Source organism: Pseudophryne corroboree, chromosome 1 (genome assembly GCF_028390025.1).
Source record: "Pseudophryne corroboree isolate aPseCor3 chromosome 1, aPseCor3.hap2, whole genome shotgun sequence".
Taxonomy (NCBI): Eukaryota; Metazoa; Chordata; class Amphibia; order Anura; family Myobatrachidae; genus Pseudophryne; species Pseudophryne corroboree.
In genome coordinates this window covers 919,489,187-919,511,543 of record NC_086444.1, presented here as the reverse complement: position 1 = coordinate 919,511,543, position 22,357 = coordinate 919,489,187, and the positions used below count along the sequence as shown (strand labels likewise).

The 22,357-nt window shown below is 46.7% G+C and overlaps 1 protein-coding gene across 4 annotated transcripts in view; it reads left to right on the top strand.

Moving 5' to 3' along the window:
* The window catches only part of SCLT1 (sodium channel and clathrin linker 1), a 410,760-nt gene that overhangs the window by 151,382 nt on the left and 237,021 nt on the right, over positions 1-22,357 (top strand). The gene's annotated exons all lie outside the window — the stretch shown is intronic.

Sequence of the window (22,357 nt, the reverse complement as noted above, 5' to 3'; positions counted from 1 at the left end):
ATTGCGGATATGTGCACGCACGGCGGAACAAGTGCACGCGCAGTGGGCATGTGTGTGCAGTTTATACCTGCTGTGTGTTCTTCAATATTTCTCTATCGTCCTAAGTGGATGCTGGGGTTCCTGAAAGGACCATGGGGAATAGCGGCTCCGCAGGAGACAGGGCACAAAAAAGTAAAGCTTTTACCAGATCAGGTGGTGTGCACTGGCTCCTCCCCCTATGACCCTCCTCCAGACTCCAGTTAGATTTTGTGCCCGAACGAGAAGGGTGCAATCTAGGTGGCTCTCCTAAAGAGCTGCTTAGAGAAAGTTTAGCTTAGGTTTTTTACTTTACAGTGAGTCCTGCTGGCAACAGGATCACTGCAACGAGGGACTTAGGGGAGAAGTAGTGAACTCACCTGCGTGCAGAGTGGATTTGCTGCTTGGCTACTGGACACTAGCTCCAGAGGGACGATCACAGGTACAGCCTGGATGGTCACCGGAGCCGCGCCGCCGGCCCCCTTGCAGACGCTGAAGAGAGAAGAGGTCCAAAATCGGCGGCTGAAGACTCCTGAGTCTTCATAAAGGTAGCGCACAGCACTGCAGCTGTGCGCCATTTTCCTCTCAGCACACTTCACACAACAGTCACTGAGGGTGCAGAGCGCTGGGGGGGGCGCTCTGAGAGGCAAATAAAAACCTTATTAGAGGCAAAAAATACCTCACATATAGCCCACAGAGGCTATATGGAGATATTTAACCCCTGCCTAACTTCAAAAATAGCGGGAGACGAGCCCGCCGAAAAAGGGGCGGGGCCTATCTCCTCAGCACACAGCGCCATTTTCTCTCACAGAAAAGCTGGAGAGAAGGCTCCCAGGCTCTCCCCTGCACTGCACTACAGAAACAGGGTTAAAACAGAGAGGGGGGGCACTGATTTTGGCGATATTGTATATATATAAAAGATGCTATAAGGGAGAAACACTTATATAAGGTTGTCCCTATATAATTATAGCGTTTTTGGTGTGTGCTGGCAGACTCTCCCTCTGTCTCCCCAAAGGGCTAGTGGGTCCTGTCCTCTGTCAGAGCATTCCCGGTGTGTGTGCTGTGTGTCGGTACGTGTGTGTCGACATGTATGAGGACGATGTTGGTGAGGAGGCGGAGAAATTGCCTGTAATGGTGATGTCACTCTCTAGGGAGTCGACACCGGAATGGATGGCTTATTTAGAGAATTACGTGAGAATGTCAACACGCTGCAAGGTCGGTTGACGACATGAGACGGCCGACAATCTATTAGGACCGGTCCAGGCGTCTCAGAAACACCGTCAGGGGTTTTAAAAACGCCCATTTACCTCAGTCGGTCGACACAGACACGGACACTGAATACAGTGTCGACGGTGAATAAACAAACGTATTTCTCATTAGGGCCACACGTTAAGGGCAATGAAGGAGGTGTTACGTGTTTCTGATACTACAAGTACCACAAGAAAGGGTATTATGTGGGAGTGAAAAAACTACCTGTAGTTTTTCCTGAATCAGATAAAATAAAATGAAGTGTGTGATGATGCGTAGGGTTACCCCGATAGCAAATATTGGCGTTATACCCTTTCCCGCCAGAAATTAGAGTACGTTGGGAAACACCCCTTAGGGTGATAAGGCGCTCACACGCTTATCAAGTGGCGTTACCGTCTCCAGATACGGCCGCCCTCAAGGAGCCAGCTGATAGGAAGCTGGAAAAATATCCTAAAAAGTATATACACACATACGGTGGTTATACTGCGACCAGCGATCGCCATCAGCCTGGAGATGCAGTGCTGGGTTGGCTTGGTCGGATTCCCTGACTGAAAATATTTTATTCATGTAGAGCATTTAATAGGATGCATTCTATATATATGTATGTGAGATGCACAGAGGGATATTTGCTCTCTGGCATCAAGATAAGTGCGTTGTCCATATCTCCCAGAAGATGTCAGGGACACGACAGTGGTCAGGTGATACAGATCCCATACGGCAGATGGAAGTATTGCTGTATAAAGGGAAGGAGTTATTTGGGGGTCGGTCCATCGGACCTGGGGACCACAGCAACAGCTGGGAAATCCAACCTTTTTTACCCCAAGTTACATCTCAGCTAAAAAAGACACCGTCTTTTCAGCCTCAATCTTTCCTTTCCCATGAGGGCATGCAGGCAAAAGGCCAGTCATATCTGCCCAGACATAGAGGTAAGGGAAGTAGACTGCAGCAGGCAGCCCTTTCCCAGGAAAAGAAGCCCTCCACCGCGTCTGCCAAGTCCTCAGCATGACGCTGGGGCCGTGCAAGCGGACTCAAGGTGGGGGGGTAGTCTCAAGAGTCTCAGGGCGCAGTGGGATCACTCGCAAGTTGACCCCTAGATCGTACGAGTATTATCCCAGGGGTAAAGATTGGAGAGTCGAGACATCTTCTCCTCGCAGGTTCCTGAAGTCTGCTTTACCAACGGCTCCCTCCGACAGGGAGGCAGCATTGGAAACAATTCACAAGCTGTATATCCAGCAGGTGATAATCAAAGTACCCCTCCTACGACAAGGAAAAGGGTATTATTTTTCCACACTATATTGTGGTACTGAAGCCAGACGGCTTGGTGACACATAGTCTAAATCTAAAATGTTTTGAACACTTACATAAAAGGTTCAAATCGAGATAAAGTCACTCAGAGCAGTGATAGCGAACCGGAAAAAAGGGGACTATATGGTGTCCCTGGACATCAAGGATTACCTCCATGTCCAAATTTTGTCCTTCTCATCAAGGGTACCTCTGGTTCGTGGTACAGAACTGTCAATATCAGTTTCAGACGATGCCGTTTGAATTATCCACGGCACCCCGGGCCTTTTTACCAAGGTAATGGCCGAAATAGATGTTTCTTCAAAGAAAAAAGGCATCTAAATTATCCCTTACTTGCACGACCTAAAAAGGGCAAGTTCCAGAGAACAGTTGGAGGTCGGAAGAGCACTATCTAAAGTAGTTCTTCGACGGCACGACTGGATTCTAAATATTCCAAGAATCGCAGCTGTTTTCCGACGATACGTCTGCTGTTCCTAGGGATGACTCTGGACACGGTTCAGAAAAAGGTTTTTCTTCCCGAGGAAAAAGCCAAGGAGTTATCCGACCTGTCAGGAACCTCCTAAAACCAGGAAAGGTGTCTGTACATCAATGCACAAGAGTCCTGGGAAAAATGGTGGCTTTTTACGAAGCAATTCCATTCGGCAGATTCCATGCAAGAATTTTCCAAAGGGATCTGTTGGACAAATGGTCAGGGTCGCATCCTCAGATGCACCTGCGAATAACCCTGTCGCCAAGGACAAGGGTATATCTTCTGTGGTGGTTGCAAAAGGCTCATCTATTGGAGGGCCGCAGATTCGGCATACAGGATTTGATCCTGGTGACCACGGACGCCAGCCTGAGAGGTTGGGGAGCAGTCACACAAGGAAGAAACTTCCAGGGGGTATGGACGAACCTGGAAAAGTCTCTTCACATAAACATTCTGGTACTAAGAGCAATCTAAAATGCTCTAAGCCAGGCGGAACCACTCCTGCAAGGAAAACCGGTGTTGATTCAGTCGGACAACATCACGGCGGTCGCCCATGTAAACAGACAGGGCGGCACAAGAAGCAGGAGTGCAATGGCAGAAGCTGCCAAGATTCTTCGCTGGGCGGAGAATCACGTAATAGCACTGTCAGCAGTGTTCTTCCCGGGCGTGGACAACTGGGAAGCAGACTTCCTCAGCAGACACGATATTCACCCGGGAGAGGGGGGTCTTCATCCAGAAGTCTTCCACATGCTAATAAACTGTTGGGAAAGACCAATGGTAGACATGATGTCGTCTCGCCTCAACAAGAAACTGGACAAGTATTGCGCCAGGTCAAGAGATCCACAGGCAATAGCTGTGGACGCACTGGTAACACCTTGGGTGTACAAATCAGTATATGTGTTTCCTCCTCTGCCTCTCATACCAAAGGTATTGAAGATTATACGGTGAGGAGGAGTAAGAACAATACTAGTGGCTCCGGATTGGCCAAGAAGGACTTGGTACCCGGAACTTCAAGAGTTGGTCACGGACGACCCGTGCCCTCTACTTCGGAGAAGGGACCTGCTACAACAGGGTCCCTGTCTCTTTCAAGACTTACCGCGGCTGCGTTTGACGGCATGGCGGTTGAACGCCAGATCCTAAAAGGGAAAGGCATTCCAGAAGAAGTCATTCCTACCTTGATTAAGGCAAGGAAGGAAGTCACCGCGAAACATTATCACCGCATTTGGCGAAAATATGTCGCGTGGTGCGAGGATCGGAGTGTTCCGACGGAGGAATTTCAACTGGGTCGTTTCCTACATTTCCTACAATCAGGATTGTCTATGGGTCTCAAATTGAGATCTATTAAGGTTCAAATTTCGGCCCTGTCAATATTCTTCCAAAAAGAATTGGCCTCAGTTCCTGAGGTACAGACTTTTGTTAAAGGAGTACTGCATATACAGCCTCCTGTGGTGCCTCCGGTGGCACCGTGGGATCTAAAAGTAGTTTTAGATTTCCTCAAATCCCATTGGTTTGAACCATTGAAAAAGGTGGATTTTAAATATCTCACATGGAAAGTGACTATGTTACTGGCCCTGGCTTCCGCCAGGAGAGTATCTGAATTGGCGGCTTTATCTTATAAAAGCCCTTATCTAATCTTCCATTCGGATAGGGCAGAACTGAGGACTCGTCCGCATTTTCTCCCTAAGGTGGTATCAGCGTTTCACCTGAACCAACCTATTGTGGTGCCTGCGGCCACTGGCGACTTGGAGGACTCCAAGTTGTTGGACGTTGTCAGAGCCTTAAAAATATACATTTCAAGGACGGCTGAAGTCAGAAAATCTGACTCGCTGTTGATACTATATGCACCCAACAAGTTGGGTGCCCCTGCTTCTAAGCAGACGATTGCTCGTTGGATTTGTAACACAATTCAACTTGCTCATTCTGTGGCAGGCCTGCCACAGCCTAAATCTGTTAAGGCCCATTCCACAAGGAAGGTGGGCTCATCTTGGGCGGCTGCCCGAGGGGTCTCGGCATTACAATTCTGCCGAGCAGCTACGTGGTCGGGGGAAAACACGTTTGTAAAATTCTACAAATTTGATACCCTGGCAAAAGAGGACTTGGAATTCTCTCATTCGGTGCTGCAGAGTCATCCGCACTCTCCCGCCCGTTTGGGAGCTTTGGTATAATCCCCATGGTCCTTTCAGGAACCCCAGCATCCACTTAGGACGATAGAGAAAATAAGAATTTACTTACCGATAATTCTATTTCTCGGAGTCCGTAGTGGATGCTGGGCGCCCATCCCAAGTGCGGATTATCTGCAATACTGTACATAGTTATTGTTAACAAATTCGGGTTATATTGTTAAGGAGCCATCTTTAAGAGGCTCTTTCTGTTATCATACTGTTAACTGGGTTTAGATCACAAGTTGTACGGTGTGATTGGTGTGGCTGGTATGAGTCTTACCCGGGATTCAAATTGCCTCCCTTATTGTGTACGCTCGTCCGGGCACAGTACCTAACTGGAGTCTGGAGGAGGGTCATAGGGGGAGGAGCCAGTGCACACCACCTGATCTGGTAAAAGCTTTACTTTTTTGTGCCCTGTCTCCTGCGGAGCCGCTATTCCCCATGGTCCTTTCAGGAACCCCAGCATCCACTACGGACTCCGAGAAATAGAATTATCGGTAAGTAAATTCTTATTTTTTCGACTTTGACAACCCCTAGGCCAAAAGTTTCTTATTGAGAAATTTAGAAAGAAATATTAAATTAAGTAAATTGTGTTTACAGTACATGTTATCCTTTGGTTCAGTTGAGTGGTGATGGACAAGATCTGCTTCTGTTTGTCCACATACTGTATGTTATGATTGGTAGAGACAAAGAGACAAGCACTGGTTTTGCCTATTACATTGACCATAAATAATTTGAATTGGTCCTGGACCACCAACCCTGGTCACCCCTGCTAATGTCTCGAATCACCCCAGGGAGCCATGTCACAGGGGGGGCAGCTGTATTAACCTGGAGACTGAATTAGGAAGTGATAAACCAGTGATAAGTGCAAGGTAGTAAATGCACCAGTCAATCAGATCCTAACTGTCAATTTACATATTGGAGCTAGTTGGCTGGTGCGTTTATCACCTTGCACTTATCACTGCTTTATCACTTCCTTATGCTGTCTCCAGGTTAATACATCTGCCCACAGTTTGAAAACCACTGGTCTAGTGTATTGTACAGCTCCATGTCTATGTAACGCTCCTGCTTCTTTCTAAGAATCTGGCTATGTCCTGGACTTACAGAAATAAAATAGTAGGCAGCAACCTGCGCTGTTTTTCATTTGCTATGGTTTTATTTACTTAATTTGGCTGCTTTGTTCACTATAGGGAATAAAATTCCAGAGCTACTATTAACAACCCAAATTCTTATCCATTTCTTTCTATGGTATTACATATTAACTATTTATATTTGTGAAAGTGTTCTTGTTATATCCCTTTTACACTGTAAGGCACATGCATACAAAAAAGACCTAAGCATTAATGGGCAGATGTATTAAGCCTGGAGAAGTTATAAAGAAGTTATAAGTGAAAAGTGATAACGCACCAGCCAATCAGCTCCTAACTGTCATTTTTCAAACCCGTAATGATTGGCTGGTGCGTTATCACCTTCCACTTATCACTGCTTTCCAATTTTCTATTCAGGCTTAATACATCTGCCCCTAAGTCCTTATGTAACATGAGACATCAGGTGGCGTACCTGATTTGGGGGCGTTACTCTGCTAAACTAAAATAATCCCCAGCCTCTCATAGCCTTGTGCTGGTAAAAGCATTTACCCCATGCTGTTTGTCCCCACTGAATTTTCAGTACAGTCCTAAGCTCTTAGTGCTATAATGGAAGTCATTCTCATCAAGGGCCTTTCTACCACATTACACTATCATATCTTCCTCAAGCATATACATTTTGCCTATTATGTGGAGGCGTACATATCGTAAACTGCTTGCAGCTCTGCAGACCACATAACATGCCCCCCCCCCCCCCCCAATGTAATTTACTTCTGCATTTATAACGTAAATTGCATGCAGCTGTACGTGAGACCAAGGGTGATCATCTACACTGTCCCAATATGTGTGTCCTAAAGATTAAGGGGTATATTCAATTAGGGTCGAAAACTGCCGTCTGTCGAAAAGACGGAAATTTTCAACTTTTTAAGATCGAATAGTGATTCGACCTATTCAGTCCCAGCAGTTTTTATTTGACAAGTCGTGGAATTCGACTTGTCGAATAGTAAGTGAATCGGCGGTATAGCTGCCGATTCACATACTTTTGAGTGAAACGGGGCCAAATTCGACAGGATTTGGCCCCGTTTCCGACCATCTCAGTCCGACATAAAAAAAATGTCGGACTGAGGAGAGGGGGACAGCCGCGGGCAGACAGGGGAGATCAGCGCTGCAGCAGGATGTCTCACAGCCGCGCCGCTCACGGCTGCGTCCACCCGGCTCCAGCGAGTGAGGTCACGCTTGCTGGAGCCGGGTGGACACTCCCGTGAGGTCTGGCGACTGTGACACAACCTCCTGCAGCGCTACAGTAGCGCTGCTCTCCTCCGTCTGCCCGCGGCACCCCCTGCTGGTCTCCCCGTGGCTCCCCCCCCTCCCCCCGTCCTCCTCTGGGTCCCTCATCTCAATTCGACTTTTAAAATGTCAAATTGAGATGAGATTGAATAGGGGTTGTCGGATCCATTCCGACAAATGCATGTCGGAATGGATCTGACCCTAATTGAATATACCCCTAATTGGGTTTAGTTGGACTATATAGTTTAAACAAAATGCAGAAATATTTGATTTTATGCAGCAAATAAAATGAGGTTTTTTTTATATATTGTAACACTGTAGGGGTGCAAGGCGCCTTTTCCTGGGGAATATGGCCGCATGCAGCAGCTGAGGAACAACACAAGTCCAGTTTCTGGTACAACTGACCCCGGCCAGTTTTATTGAAACAGAAAATAAAACAAACCCCAAAATAAAAATACCTTGCCTGTCCGGCACTAACTAAACATAAGATATTCCTAACTGTCACTAAACAAAACACAGAGTTCTTCAGTACATACTGTATAGCTTACTTGCATCAGAAAACGTGTCTCTCACACACAGATCCTGCAGCCTTCCCAGGCAGTCTGCCTATACTAATCAGGTTAGAAGCACTATAACACTCTTACACAGCTGAAACCCTGATTAGCCCTCTGTGAGGCCAAAGACCCGAACTGGGCCCAATGTCTAGAACTCGCCTTATCTCTCTCTCAGAGCCTTTACCCAGCTTTTACAGCAAACTGAAAAGGTTCAGACAAAACAAAAAGCATTTTTCCTAGAAGTTAACATTTTCTAAAACATGTAAGACAAGAACCTGGGACAAATATACCTGCCCTCAAACACTATCCCAGTGTTCTTGTCACATATCCCCCTCCCCTGTTTCGACCTAGGGGCCGGAACACTTGTAGCCCCCAAACAGAAGATGCGAGACAATGCATCTGCGTTGGCCAATTGTGTTCCCGGTCTATGTTCAACAGTAAACTTAAAATCCTGCAACGCTAGAAACCATCTAGTTACCCGAGCATTCTTGCCTCTATTTACATACATCCATTTTAAAGGGGCATGATCCGTCACTAGTCTGAATTGTCTACCCAAGAGGTAATATCTCAAGGTATCTAGTGCCCACTTAATGGCCAAAGCCTCCTTTTCCACAATGGCATACCTTTTTTCATGCTCATTGAGTTTCCTACTCAAATAAATGATAGGGTGTTCGTCCCCATCTCTGGTTTGGGACAGCACAGCACCTATCCCTACCTCTGAGGCATCTGTCTGTACCACAAATTCTTTTGAAAAATCTGGTGTTATCAACACCGGTTGTGAACACAAAGCCACTTTTAACGCTTGGAACGCCTTTTCTGCATCAGGGTTCCATTTCACCACATTTGACTGCTTCCCTTTGGTAAGGTCTGACAACGGCACCGCTGTGGTCGCAAAATTGGGAATAAACCGTCTATAGTACCCAGTAATTCCCAAAAAAGCCCTTACCTGTTTTTTATTCACTGGACGAGGCCAGTTTTGAATAGCATCAACTTTATTCAATTGGGGCCTAATCAGACCTCTGCCTATGGTGAAGCCCAAGTATTTGACCTCCTCCATTGCGAGGCAGCACTTCTTTGGGTTAGCAGTTAACCCTGCCTCTCTGATTGAGTCCAGTACTGCTTGTACTTTAACCAAATGGGACCCCCAGTCTTTACTGTGAATTACCACATCATCCAAATAGGCAGCTGCATATTTTCTATGGGGCCTCAAAATTTTATCCATCGCCCGTTGAAAGGTTGCTGGAGCCCCATGCAACCCAAAGGGTAACATCTTATACTGGTACAGCCCCTCCGGAACCGAAAAGGCTGTTTTTTCTTTGGCGCTATCAGATAAAGGTATTTGCCAGTAACCTTTGGTCAGGTTCAATGTGGTGAGAAACCTGGCTGTTCCCAGCCTTTCTACAAGCTCATCCACACGGGACATGGGGTATGCGTCAAACTTGGACACCTCATTTAACTTACGAAAGTCATTACAGAAGCGTATGCTACCGTCGGGCTTCGGGATGAGCACTATGGGACTGGACCACTCACTGTTAGACTCCTCTATGACTCCAAGTTCTAACATGGTTTTAACTTCTTTAGAAATAGCTTCTCGCTGAGCTTCAGGAATCCTATATGGCTTTAAATGAACCCTGACCCCTGGTTCTGTGACAATGTCATGTTTTATTATGGTCGTTCGGCCAGGCAGCTCTGAAAATACCTCCCTATTTTGGATGAGAAATTCTTTAACCTGATTGTTCTGATCAGCTGATAATGTCTCTGACACCTTCACTGCGGGAAGCAACCGGGGTGAAGACACCGAAGGGCAAGGCTCCGCTGACAGAGACAACCTATCTTTCCAGGGTTTGATTAAGTTAACATGGTAGATCTGTTCGGGTTTTCTCTTTCCCGGCTGGTATACTTTGTAATTAACCTCATTCACTTTTTCCCTAATCTCAAATGGACCCTGACATTTAGCTAGGAATTTGCTTTCCACAGTGGGTACCAAAACAAGAACTCTATCTCCAGGAGCAAATTCCCGTATCTTGGCACTCCGGTTATAGACCCTCTGTTGAGCACTTTGGGCCTGTTCCATGTGCTCTCTGACAACAGGTACCACGGCTGCAATCCTATCCTGCATTTGTGTTACATGCTCAATAACGCTTCTATAAGGAGTGGGCTGTCCTTCCCACGTCTCTTTGGCAATATCCAACAGCCCTCTGGGGTGTCTACCATACAACAAATCAAATGGAGAAAACCCCGTAGAGGACTGAGGAACTTCTCTGATGGCCATTAACAAGTAGGGCAACAAACAATCCCAGTTTTTCCCATCTCTCTCAACAACCTTTTTTAACATACTTTTTAATGTTTTATTAAACCTTTCCACCAACCCGTCAGTTTGGGGATGGTAGATGGACGTCCTGAGGTGAGTGACCTTAAATAACTTGCACAATTCTTTCATGATCCTTGACATAAATGGAGTACCTTGGTCAGTCAAAATTTCTTTTGGTATTCCCACTCTACTAAATACCTGCACCAGCTCCCTAGCTATCGCCTTGGTTGTGATAGTGCGTAAAGGGACAGCCTCAGGATATCGAGTGGCATAGTCCATAATTACCAGGATATACTGATGGCCCCGAGCAGACTTTAACAAGGGCCCCACGAGATCCATGGCTATTCTGTCAAACGGGACCTCTATAATAGGCATGGGAACTAGTGGGCTCCTGAAATGGGGTCTAGGGGCATGATACTGGCATTCAGGACAGGAAGAACAATATTCAGACACTTCTTTATAAACCCCTGGCCAAAAGAACCTTTGTAAAACTCTTTCAGTGGTTTTTTCTGCCCCTAAATGTCCTGCGGTAACGTGACTATGAGCTAAATCTAGTACCGTTCTCCGATAAGGCTGGGAAACTACCAACTGTTCCACCACATCCTCACCCCTTTTGACAATGTGGTACAAGAGCTCATTACAGATGGCTATGTGGGGATACGTAACCCTGTCACCTGGTACCACAGGTTCCCCATTAACAACCTTAACATTCTCTCTAGCCTTTATTAAGGTAGGATCCTTTAACTGTTCAGACGCAAACAGATCCTTCTTTACCTCCAGGTCAGGCACGCTTTCCGTTCTAACTACTATGTCTCTGTTCCCAGCAAGAGGGTCCTCACTGGACTCCCCATCTGTCACTTCCCCAGCCAAACTAGCAAAAGGCAAAGGGCCAGAAAGTTCCGAAGACCCACGTACATCCATAAAATCACCGGTATTATCAACTGGCTTTTTACTTCTCACATCTGTAGATAACCGTGATTCCCACAGTTTCCAAAAATGAGGAAAATCCCTCCCTATTATGGCCTCATGCACCAAGGTAGGGACCAGTCCCACTTTAACTATTGCTGACCCACAACAAGTTTCTATATTCACCTCAGCAGTGGCATAATGTTGGGTATCCCCATGTATGCAAGTTACCCCAATAGGTATTTGCTGGACCTTTAAGGGGTTCACTAACCCAGCTTTCACGAGGGTAACTAAACTTCCTGAATCTAGCAAGGCCTCTACCCGGTTACCCTCTAAGAACACATCACACATTTGTTTTTCCAGCTCAGGTGAAGGTACCACAGTACAGGCTAACCTAGCAAAGAAAGACATTCTGCGACATTCAAAGGCAGCATCACATTGCATGGGTTCTTGCGTGACTGGGCAATTGGCAATAACATGACCTGGCATACCACACCTAAAACATTTAATCACACGATTATCAACCCGTTTGGGCAGCATAGACCGTTCTAGCCCCATTGGCCTGTTTCCAGGGCCAGTGTTTACAGTCTCTCCAGCCTTGCGTTCTCTTGACCGCCCAGCAACGTTTTCCCACGGAACAGTCTTACCAGTCTTTACTGAAGGGCGCTGTCGAGGATCTATGGGTTGCTGGGTGGTCATCAGTAGTTCCTCTGCTGCCAAATACCTCTCTACCATGTCCACTAATTGGTCAGCAGTACCCGGGTTTCCATGGCTCACCCACTTGCGCAGGACCATGGGCAAAGATCTCAAGTAGCGGTCCATGACGACTCTTTCCACCATCTGGGGACCAGTTAATGTCTCTGGCTGTAGCCATTTTTTTGTTAGCTGAATAAGGTCGTGCATCTGGGAGCGCGGAGGCTTCTCCATGGCGTACAGCCAACGGTGCACCCGTTGTGCTCGTACTGACAGCGTGACTCCCAGGCGGGTCAGGATCTCAGTCTTTAGTTTATCATAGTCCCGAGCCTCAGCAGGGCTTAAATCAAAGTAAGCTTTTTGGGGCTCACCTGACAGGAAAGGTGCCAGCAGACTGGCCCACTGTGCTTTCGGCCAGTTCTCACGCTCGGCAGTCCTTTCAAACGTGGTCAGATAGGCCTCCACATCATCAGCCTCTGTCATTTTCTGCAGGAAGTGACTGGCCCGTATAGAACTAGAGCTGGTTGGAGCACTGACGGCCACATCTCCAACCCGAGCTGCAAGTCTCTGCACCACTTCTGCTAAGGCCTCTCTATCCTGACGCTGTTGCCTGTAAAGTTCATCAACAACTGCCTGCTGTTGTCTCTTATTTTCCTCCATTGCCACCTGCTGCTGTCTGTTGGCCTCCTGCTGTAGTCTCCAATTTTCCTCCATTGCCACCTGCTGTTGTCTCCTATTTTCCTCCATTGCCACCTGCTGTTGTCTCCTATTTTCCTCCATTGCCACCTGCTGCTGTCGGTTGGCCTCCTGCTGAGCCGCTGTAGCTTGCAGCAAGGCTTTAAGCAGATCCTCCATGTCGACAGATTTTTTCAGGCGGCTTTGTAGCTGCTTTCACCCAGGACATATATCAAACCCTCAGGGGTGAGTCTCAGTAACTTCACACTGGGCTGTATCTGCATAAACCACCGTTTTCTGCAGGCCTCACAAAGCTGCTGCTTTCACTTATGCGCAGAACGGTGTGCTCGCATTCTCCACCAAGTTGTAACACTGTAGGGGTGCAAGGCGCCTTTTCCTGGGGAATATGGCCGCATGCAGCAGCTGAGGAACAACACAAGTCCAGTTTCTGGTACAACTGACCCCGGCCAGTTTTATTGAAACAGAAAATAAAACAAACCCCAAAATAAAAATACCTTGCCTGTCCGGCACTAACTAAACATAAGATATTCCTAACTGTCACTAAACAAAACACAGAGTTCTTCAGTACATACTGTATAGCTTACTTGCATCAGAAAACGTGTCTCTCACACACAGATCCTGCAGCCTTCCCAGGCAGTCTGCCTATACTAATCAGGTTAGAAGCACTATAACACTCTTACACAGCTGAAACCCTGATTAGCCCTCTGTGAGGCCAAAGACCCGAACTGGGCCCAATGTCTAGAACTCGCCTTATCTCTCTCTCAGAGCCTTTACCCAGCTTTTACAGCAAACTGAAAAGGTTCAGACAAAACAAAAAGCATTTTTCCTAGAAGTTAACATTTTCTAAAACATGTAAGACAAGAACCTGGGACAAATATACCTGCCCTCAAACACTATCCCAGTGTTCTTGTCACAATATATATACATACATATATATATACAGTGTGTGTGCATGCGCCAGTTTATTTTTTTGTTTATCTGGCTTGAAAATTAGGAAAATTCATGTAAAAAGTCACACAAAAGTCAGAAGTCTGATTTATTTCAAATTTTGACATAAAAAAAAGTCTATAGGAATTATTTACATATTTGGATATCATAGACATTTAGCAATAACTTTCCCATCATTAAGGACCTTAATATTTTTGCAATTTGCCCCCAAAGTCACCAAATGTAATAGAAAGTGATTTTGAGCCTTAAGCTAGGTACACACCTGAAGGACTGGAAAAATTCCAATTGTGGAATGTACACACTACTCAATAATTGCTTTGTTTCAGACAATCACATGGACTTCAAATCTAGATCTCTGTATATATTATAAATTCCAAACTACGGTTTTCTGATAGGACCAACAGAGCAGCACTCACTGTGTCTGTGACAGACCAAACAGGTCATTGACTGACTGCAGCTATATTCTGTATTCTCGGGCCAAAGGAAAAATGTATTTATATATATATATATGTATGTATGTATGTATGTATGTGTATATGTATATATATATATATATATATATATATATCCGTATGGTCCGGCTCTCCTTCTGATTGCTGTACCCGTCCGGGTGCCCTCACGTACATGTATCCACACAAATCTCCAAGTGCGGCACTCCTAGACTTTTCAAATAAATCACGGCTCAGACAGGCAGATATAACTATCTGCACGTAACTCACTATTTTCCAACGTGGCTCAATATGTGGACAGTTTTCTGCAGATCTGTGTGAAGGAAACCAGTAGTTATCTAAAAGATACGGGTGACTCTTTGAGACTTTTGAACTTACTTTCATATGCTGATCAGAGGATTCTGGTCACCCTGGATGTTACGTCCCTCTATACGGTGATCCCCCATGGTGCTGGCTTAGCCGCTACTAGAAGGGCTCTGATTAATTCACACACTGGGACTCCACCGACTGAGTTTTTGATGGAGCTACTTGAGCTAATTTTGACATGTAACTACTTTCGCTTTGGGGGGGCGGTACTATCTCCAAACGGCGGGTACAGCTATGGGGAGTAATATCGCCCCATCTTACGCTAATTTATATATGGATGATTATGAGAATGAGAACATCTTCCCGCTGTTTGGGGATAGTATCGCCTTCTATCGGCGATTTATTGATGATATCTTTTTGATATGGAATAATACTGAGGAATCCCTTGTTGGGATGTGAAATATCTTAATCAACTTGACTCACCGATTAGGTTCACTATGCATTTTGACAGGGAGTCTATTGACTTCCTGGATGTAAGCGTCTATACCACTGAGTCAGGCTATGGTTACAAACTGTTTAGAAAACTGACCGATAGGAATACATTATTATCTTTTGACAGCCACCATCCCAGATCATTAAAACGTAATTTACCTGTCTCTCAATTTATGAGGGTCCTTCGGAATAACTCGGATCCTAATACAACTACTATACAGTTGGAGGATATGAAGAATATATTTAAGGCCAGGGGCTATGATAACCGCACCATCGTGAACTGCCTTGAGAAGGCAAAGAAAATCCACGCAGGGCACTCGCCAAAGAGGGTTATTGAGAAAAATCCTTTTGTTGTCTCGACTACATTCAATACAGCTGGACCTGCCATACGAAGAGTGGTTAACAAACATTGGCCAGTGGTCAAAACAGATCCATCACTTATAAAGAGACTGCCCAATAGACCTCTATTGAGCTTCAGACGGGCACGCAACCTCAAAGATATTTTCTCTGACGTCCTAGTGGATGCTGGGAACTCCGTAAGGACCATGGGGAATAGACGGGCTCCGCAGGAGACTGGGCACTCTTAAAAGAAAGATTAGGTACTATATCTGGTGTGCACTGGCTCCTCCCTCTATGCCCCTCCTCCAGACCTCAGTTAGAATCTGTGCCCGGCCAGAGCTGGATGCACCTAGTGGGCTCTCCTGAGCTCACTAGAAAAGAAAGTATTTGTTAGGTTTTTTATTTTCAGTGAGATCTGCTGGCAACAGACTCACTGCTACGAGGGACTGAGGGGAGAGAAGCAAACCTACCTGCTTGCAGCTAGCTTGTGCTTCTAAGGCTACTGGACACCATTAGCTCCAGAGGGATCAAACACAGGGCCCGACCTCGATCGTCCGTTCCCGGAGCCGCGCCGCCGTCCCCCTTGCAGAGCCAGAAGACGGAAGATAAAGATGAAAAACGGCGGCTGAAGACTCCTGTCTTTATTAAGGTAGCGCACAGCACTGCAGCCGTGCGCCATTGCTCCCATAGCACACCACACACTCCGGTCACTGTTGGGTGCAGGGCGCTGGGGGGGGCGCCCTGGGCAGCAATTAGTTTACTTTTATGGCACAAATAGCACATAATACAGTGTATAACACTGTATATGTGCAAAAACCCCCGCCATTAACATTATAAAAAGCGGGAGAAGCCCGCCGCTGAGGGGGCGGGGCTATCTTCCTCAGCACAGCCAGCGCCATTTTCCTTCACAGCTCCGCTGGAGGGACGCTCCCCAGGCTCTCCCCTGCAGTATCCAGTACGACAGGGGTAAAAAAGAGAGGGGGGGCACATAAATTTAGGCGCAATTTGTGTTAATAAGCAGCTATTGGGAAAAATCACTCGGTATAGTGAAAATCCCTGTGTTATATAGCGCTGTGGTGTGTGCTGGCATACTCTCTCTCTGTCTCCCCAAAGGACTTTGTGGGGTCCTGTCCTCAGTCAGAGCATTCCCTGTGTGTGTGCGGTGTGTCGGTACGGATGTGTCGACATGTTTGATGAGGGCTACGTGGAGGCGGAGCAGGAGCCGATAAGTGTGATGTCGCCCCCTACGGGGCCGACACCGGAGTGGATGGATATGTGGAAGGTATTAACCGACAGTGTCAACTCCTTACATAAAAGGTTTGATGACGTAACAGCCTTGGGACAGCCGGCATCTCAGCCCGCGCCTGCCCAGGCGTCTCAGAGGCCATCAGGGGCTCAAAAACGCCTGCTAGCTCAGATGGCAGACACAGATTTCGACACGGAGTCTGACTCCAGTGTAGACGAGGATGAGACAAATGTACAGTCCACAAGGGCAATCCGATGCATGATTACGGCAATGAAAAATGTGTTGCACATTTCTGACATTAACCCGGTTACCACAAAAAGGGTATTATATTTGGGGAGAAAAAGCAGCCAGTGACTTTTCCCCCATCTGATGAATTAAATGATTTGGGTGAAGAAGCGTGGTGTTCCCCTGATAAGAAACTAGTGATTTCCAAGAGGTTACTGATGGCGTACCCTTTCCCGCCAACGGACAGATTACGCTGGGAGACATCCCCTAGGGTGGACAAGGCGCTCACACGATTATCTAAAAGGGTGGCACTGCCGTCTCAGGATACGGCCGCCCTAAAGGAGCCTGCAGATAGAAAGCAGGAGGCTATCCTGAAGTCTGTATATACACACTCAGGTACTATACTGAGACCTGCTATTGCTTCAGCATGGATGTGTAGTGCTGCAGCAGCATGGTCTGATACCCTGTCAGACAACATTGATACCCTCGACAGGGATGCTATTTTGCTAACCATAGAGCATATAAAGGACGTCGTCTTGTATATGAGGGATGCACAGAGGGACATTTGCCGGCTGGCATCTAGAATTAATGCAATGTCCATTTCTGCCAGGAGAGTATTATGGACTCGGCAGTGGACAGGTGATGCTGATTCTAAAAGGCACATGGAGGTTTTGCCTTATAAGGGTGAGAAATTGTTTGGGGACTGTCTCTCGGACCTCGTATCCACAGCAACAGCTGGGAAGTCGACTTTTTTTACCTCGGGTTCCCTCACAGCCTAAGAAAGCACCGTATTATCAAGTACAGTCCTTTCGGCCTCAGAGAGGCAAGCGGGTCAGAGGCGCATCCTTTCTGCCCAGAGGCAGGGGTAGAGGAAAAAAGCTGCACCAGACAGCCAGTTCCCAGGAACAAAAATCCTCCCCTGCTTCCACTAAGTCCACCGCATGACGCTGGGGCTCCACAGGTGGAGCCAGGTGCGTTGGGGGCGCGTCTCCGGAACTTCAGCGACCAGTGGGTTCGCTCACAGGGGATCTCTGGGTTCTACAAGTGGTATCTCAGGGATACATGCTGAAGTTCGAGGCGACTCCCCCTCGCCGTTACCTCAAATCAGCCTTGCCAGCGGCTCCCAGGGAAAGGGAGGTAGTGCTGGTGGCTATTCACAAGCTGTACCTTCAGCAGGTGATAATCAAAGTTCCCCTCCTTCAACAGTGACGGGGTTACTATTCTACAATGTTTGTGGTACCGAAACCAGACGGTTCGGTGAGACCCATTCTAAATTTAAAATCCTTGAACACTTATGTAAGGAAGTTCAAGTTCAAAATGGAATCGCTCAGGGCGGTTATTGCAAGCCTGGAAGAGGGGGATTTTATGGTGTCGCTGGACATCAAGGACGCTTATCTGCATGTCCCCATTTACCCACCTCACCAGGAGTACCTCAGGTTTGTGGTACAGGACTGTCATTACCAATTCCAGACATTGCCGTTTGGTCTGTCCACGGCACCGAGGGTATTTACCAAGGTAATGGCCGAAATGATGATACTCCTTCGGAAGAAGGGAGTTATAATTATACCGTACTTGGACGATCTCCTTATAAAGGCGAGGTCCAGAGAGCAGTTGTTAGTCAGCGTAGCACTTTCTTGGGAAGTGTTGCAACAGCACGGCTGGATTCTGAATATCCCAAAGTCGCAGCTGATTCCTGCGACGCGTCAGCTCTTCCTGGGCATGATTCTGGACACAGAACAGAAGAAGGTGTTTCTCCCGGTGGAGAAGGCCCAGGAATTGTCATCTCTGGTCAGGGACCTCCTGAAACCAAAACAGGTGTCGGTGCATCACTGCACGCGAGTCCTGGGAAAGATGGTGGCTTCTTACGAAGCAATTCCCTTCGGCAGGTTCCATGCAAGGATCTTTCAGTGGGATCTGTTAGACAAATGGTCTGGATCGCATCTTCAGATGCATCGGTTGATCACCCTGTCCCCAAGGGCCAGGGTGTCTCTGCTGTGGTGGCTGCAGAGTGCTCATCTTCTCGAGGGCCGCAGATTCGGCATACAGGACTGGGTCCTGGTGACCACGGACGCAAGCCTCCGAGGATGGGGGGCAGTCACTCAGGGAAGGAACTTTCAAGGACAGTGGTCAAGTCAGGAGACTTCACTACACATAAATATACTGGAACTAAGGGCCATTTACAACGCCCTGAGTCAAGCAGAGCCCCTGCTTCAAAACCAACCAGTGCTGATTCAGTCAGACAACATCACGGCGGTCGCCCATGTAAACCGCCAGGGCGGCACAAGAAGCAGGATGGCGATGGCAGAAGTCACAAGGATTCTCCGATGGGCGGAAAATTATGTGCTAGCACTGTCAGCAGTGTTCAACAAAAAGCTAAAAAAATATTGCGCCCGGTCAAGGGACCCTCAGGCGATAGCTGTGGACGCACTAGTGACACCGTGGGTGTACCAGTCGGTTATGTGTTCCCTCCTCTTCCTCTCATACCCAAGGTACTGAGGATAGTAAGAAAGAGAGGAGTAAGAACTACACTCATCGTTCCGGATTGGCCAAGAAGAACTTGGTACCCAGAACTACAAGAAATGATCTCAGAGGACCCATGGCCTCTGCCTCTCAGACAGGACCTGTTACAGCAGGGGCCCTGTCTGTTCCAAGACTTACCGCGACTGCGTTTGACGGCATGGCGGTTGAACGCCGGATCCTAACAGAAAAGGGCATTCCGGATTAAGTAATTCCTACGCTGATAAAGGCTAGGAAAGACGTGACAGCACAACATTATCACCGTATATGGCGAAAATATGTTGCTTGGTGTGAGGCCAGGATGGCCCCTACAGAGGAATTCCAGCTGGGTCGATTCCTGCACTTCCTACAGTCAGGAATGACTATGGGCCTAAAATTAGGATCCATAAAGGTCCAGATTTCGGCCCTGTCTATTTTCTTTCAAAAAGAACTGGCTTCACTGCCTGAAGTTAAGACGTTTGTTAAGGGAGTGCTGCATATTCAGCCCCCTTTTGTGCCTCCAGTGGCACCTTGGGATCTTAACATTTTGTTGGATTTCCTGAAATCCCACTGGTTTGAGCCACTTAAGACCGTGGAGCTAAAATATCTCACGTGGAAAGTGGTCATGCTATTGGCCTTAGCTTTGGCTAGGCGTGTGTCAGAATTGACGGCTTTGTCGTGTAAAAGCCCTTATCTGATCTTCCCTATGGACAGGGCAGAATTGAGGACTCGTCCCCAATTTCTCCCTAAGGTGGTATCAGCGTTTCATTTGAACCAACCTATTGTGGTGCCTGAGGCTACTAGGGACTTGGAGGACTCCAAGTTACTAGACGTAGTCAGGGCTTTGAAAATCTATGTAGCCAGGACGGCTGGAGTCAGGAAAACTGACTCGCTGTTTATCCTGCATGCGCCCAACAAGCTGGGTGCTCCTGCTTCAAAGCAAACTATTGCGTGCTGGATCTGTAACACGATTCAGCAAGCTCATTATGCGGCAGGATTGCCGCATCCTAAATCGGTAAAAGATCATTCCACAAGGAAGGTGGGCTCTTCTTGGGCGGCTGCCCGAGGGGTCTCGGCTTTACAGCTTTGCCGAGCTGCTACTTGGTCGGGTTCAAACACATTTGCTAAGTTCTACAAGTTTGATTCCCTGGCTGAGGAGGACCTTGCCTTTGCTCATTCGGTGCTGCAGAGTCATCCGCACTCTCCCGCCCGTTTGGGAGCTTTGGTATAATCCCCATGGTCCTTACGGAGTTCCCAGCATCCACTAGGACGTCAGAGAAAATAAGAATTTATTCACCGGTAATTCTATTTCTCGTAGTCCGTAGTGGATGCTGGGTGCCCGTCCCAAGTGCGGACTCTCTGCAATACATGTATATAGTTATTGCTTAACTAAGGGTTATTGTTATGAGCCATCCGTTTAGTGAGGCTCAGTTGTTGTTCATACTGTTAACTGGGTATGGTTATCACAAGTTGTACAGTGTGATTGGTTTGGCTGGTATGAGTCTTACCCTGGATTCCAAATCCTTTCCTAGTAATGTCAGCTCTTCCGGGCACAGTTTCCCTAACTGAGGTCTGGAGGAGGGGCATAGAGGGAGGAGCCAGTGCACACCAGATATAGTACCTAATCTTTCTTTTAAGAGTGCCCAGTCTCCTGCGGAGCCCGTCTATACCCCATGGTCCTTACGGAGTTCCCAGCATCCACTACGGACTACGAGAAATAGAATTACCGGTGAGTAAATTCTTATTTTAATGCAGCCTGATAGACCATTGGGTTCCATCTCAGATATGTGGTTGGTACCTAAGAAAATGGGATGCTATAGATGCACGAATTGCACCACTTGCCGGAGCATGACAAGTGGAGATTACTTTCACCATCCGCATACTGGTGCTAAAATATTTATCCACCACAGACTGAGCTGTACCTCTGACTTTGTTGTCTATACTTTGACATGTCCCTACTCTTTAGTTTATGTGGGCAAAACAATTCGCCCTTTTCGTGAAAGGATGGCAAATCATCGACTGTCTGTTAGAGAAGCCTTGATCAGTGGCAATTCAGATAAACCGGTGGCCAGACATTTTTACGAGGCACGTCACTCTCTTGCTACATTGAAGAGTATGGTGATTGATAGAGTAGCACCACTGAGTAGAGGTGGAGACCGTGCTAAGCTCTTGCTGAAGCGTGAGGCGGCTTGGATACACCGCCTAGATACCATAAGACCCCGTGGCCTTAATGATGGAATTCACAATTGCATTTTCCTGGAATGAACTATGGTCCTCACTCTAATACATTTTTTCTTTATATACTTTCTTATTATTATTTTTTTATATTTTTTATTTATTTTTTGCTCCTTTTGGAGCCTGTGATGGTGGCTTATCTGTAGTTGCTGTTTATTTTTTTATTTTTTCATTTTTTATTTCTAATGTATTCCTATATACGGTCTAAATCTTCTTGCAACAGTCTGAGCATATGTGCTTCTTTTTAAGAAACAATATTCATGCTTATGGAATTTTCTTATAAATGTTGGTATATAATTGAACTGGTACTGCGGGTTGTCTATATATACATATGGATGCTTATGTGTATTTACGTGTGTATGTATGTGTATATATATACCTAACTACATAGTCTCCCCTGATACCACTATCACCCTGCCTACCCAGTCCTGATTTTGGGTATATTCTTAATATGCCGGTTGCGATTTGGATGCGCTAATTATAGCATTTCTTAATGTATACAGTAATGTTGCTATAGCAACGCGTCACTTCCGGTTGACGGTCTTACGAAATGCTATATGGTTTCTTTTGGGAGCCTGTGCTCCTAATATATCTATGAGGATGTGCTGAACCAGCGCTGTCTAGTCTTGATGTATTGCTGTCGTGGTAGCGCTTGACTTCCGGTCAGCTGATGCGCTCCATCGACAGGAAGTAAGGATGTTGATGAAATGCACGCCGGAGTACTATGGCCACTAATGTATTTACATTTGCTTATGTACGATCGGTACTTGCAGTCATGACTGGAATTAGGTAGGGTAATGTCTGGTGTTTTGGTGGTTGTTTTTATACATATTTTTATATATATATATATATATATATATATATATATATATATATATGGTGCTGGTATGTTTATT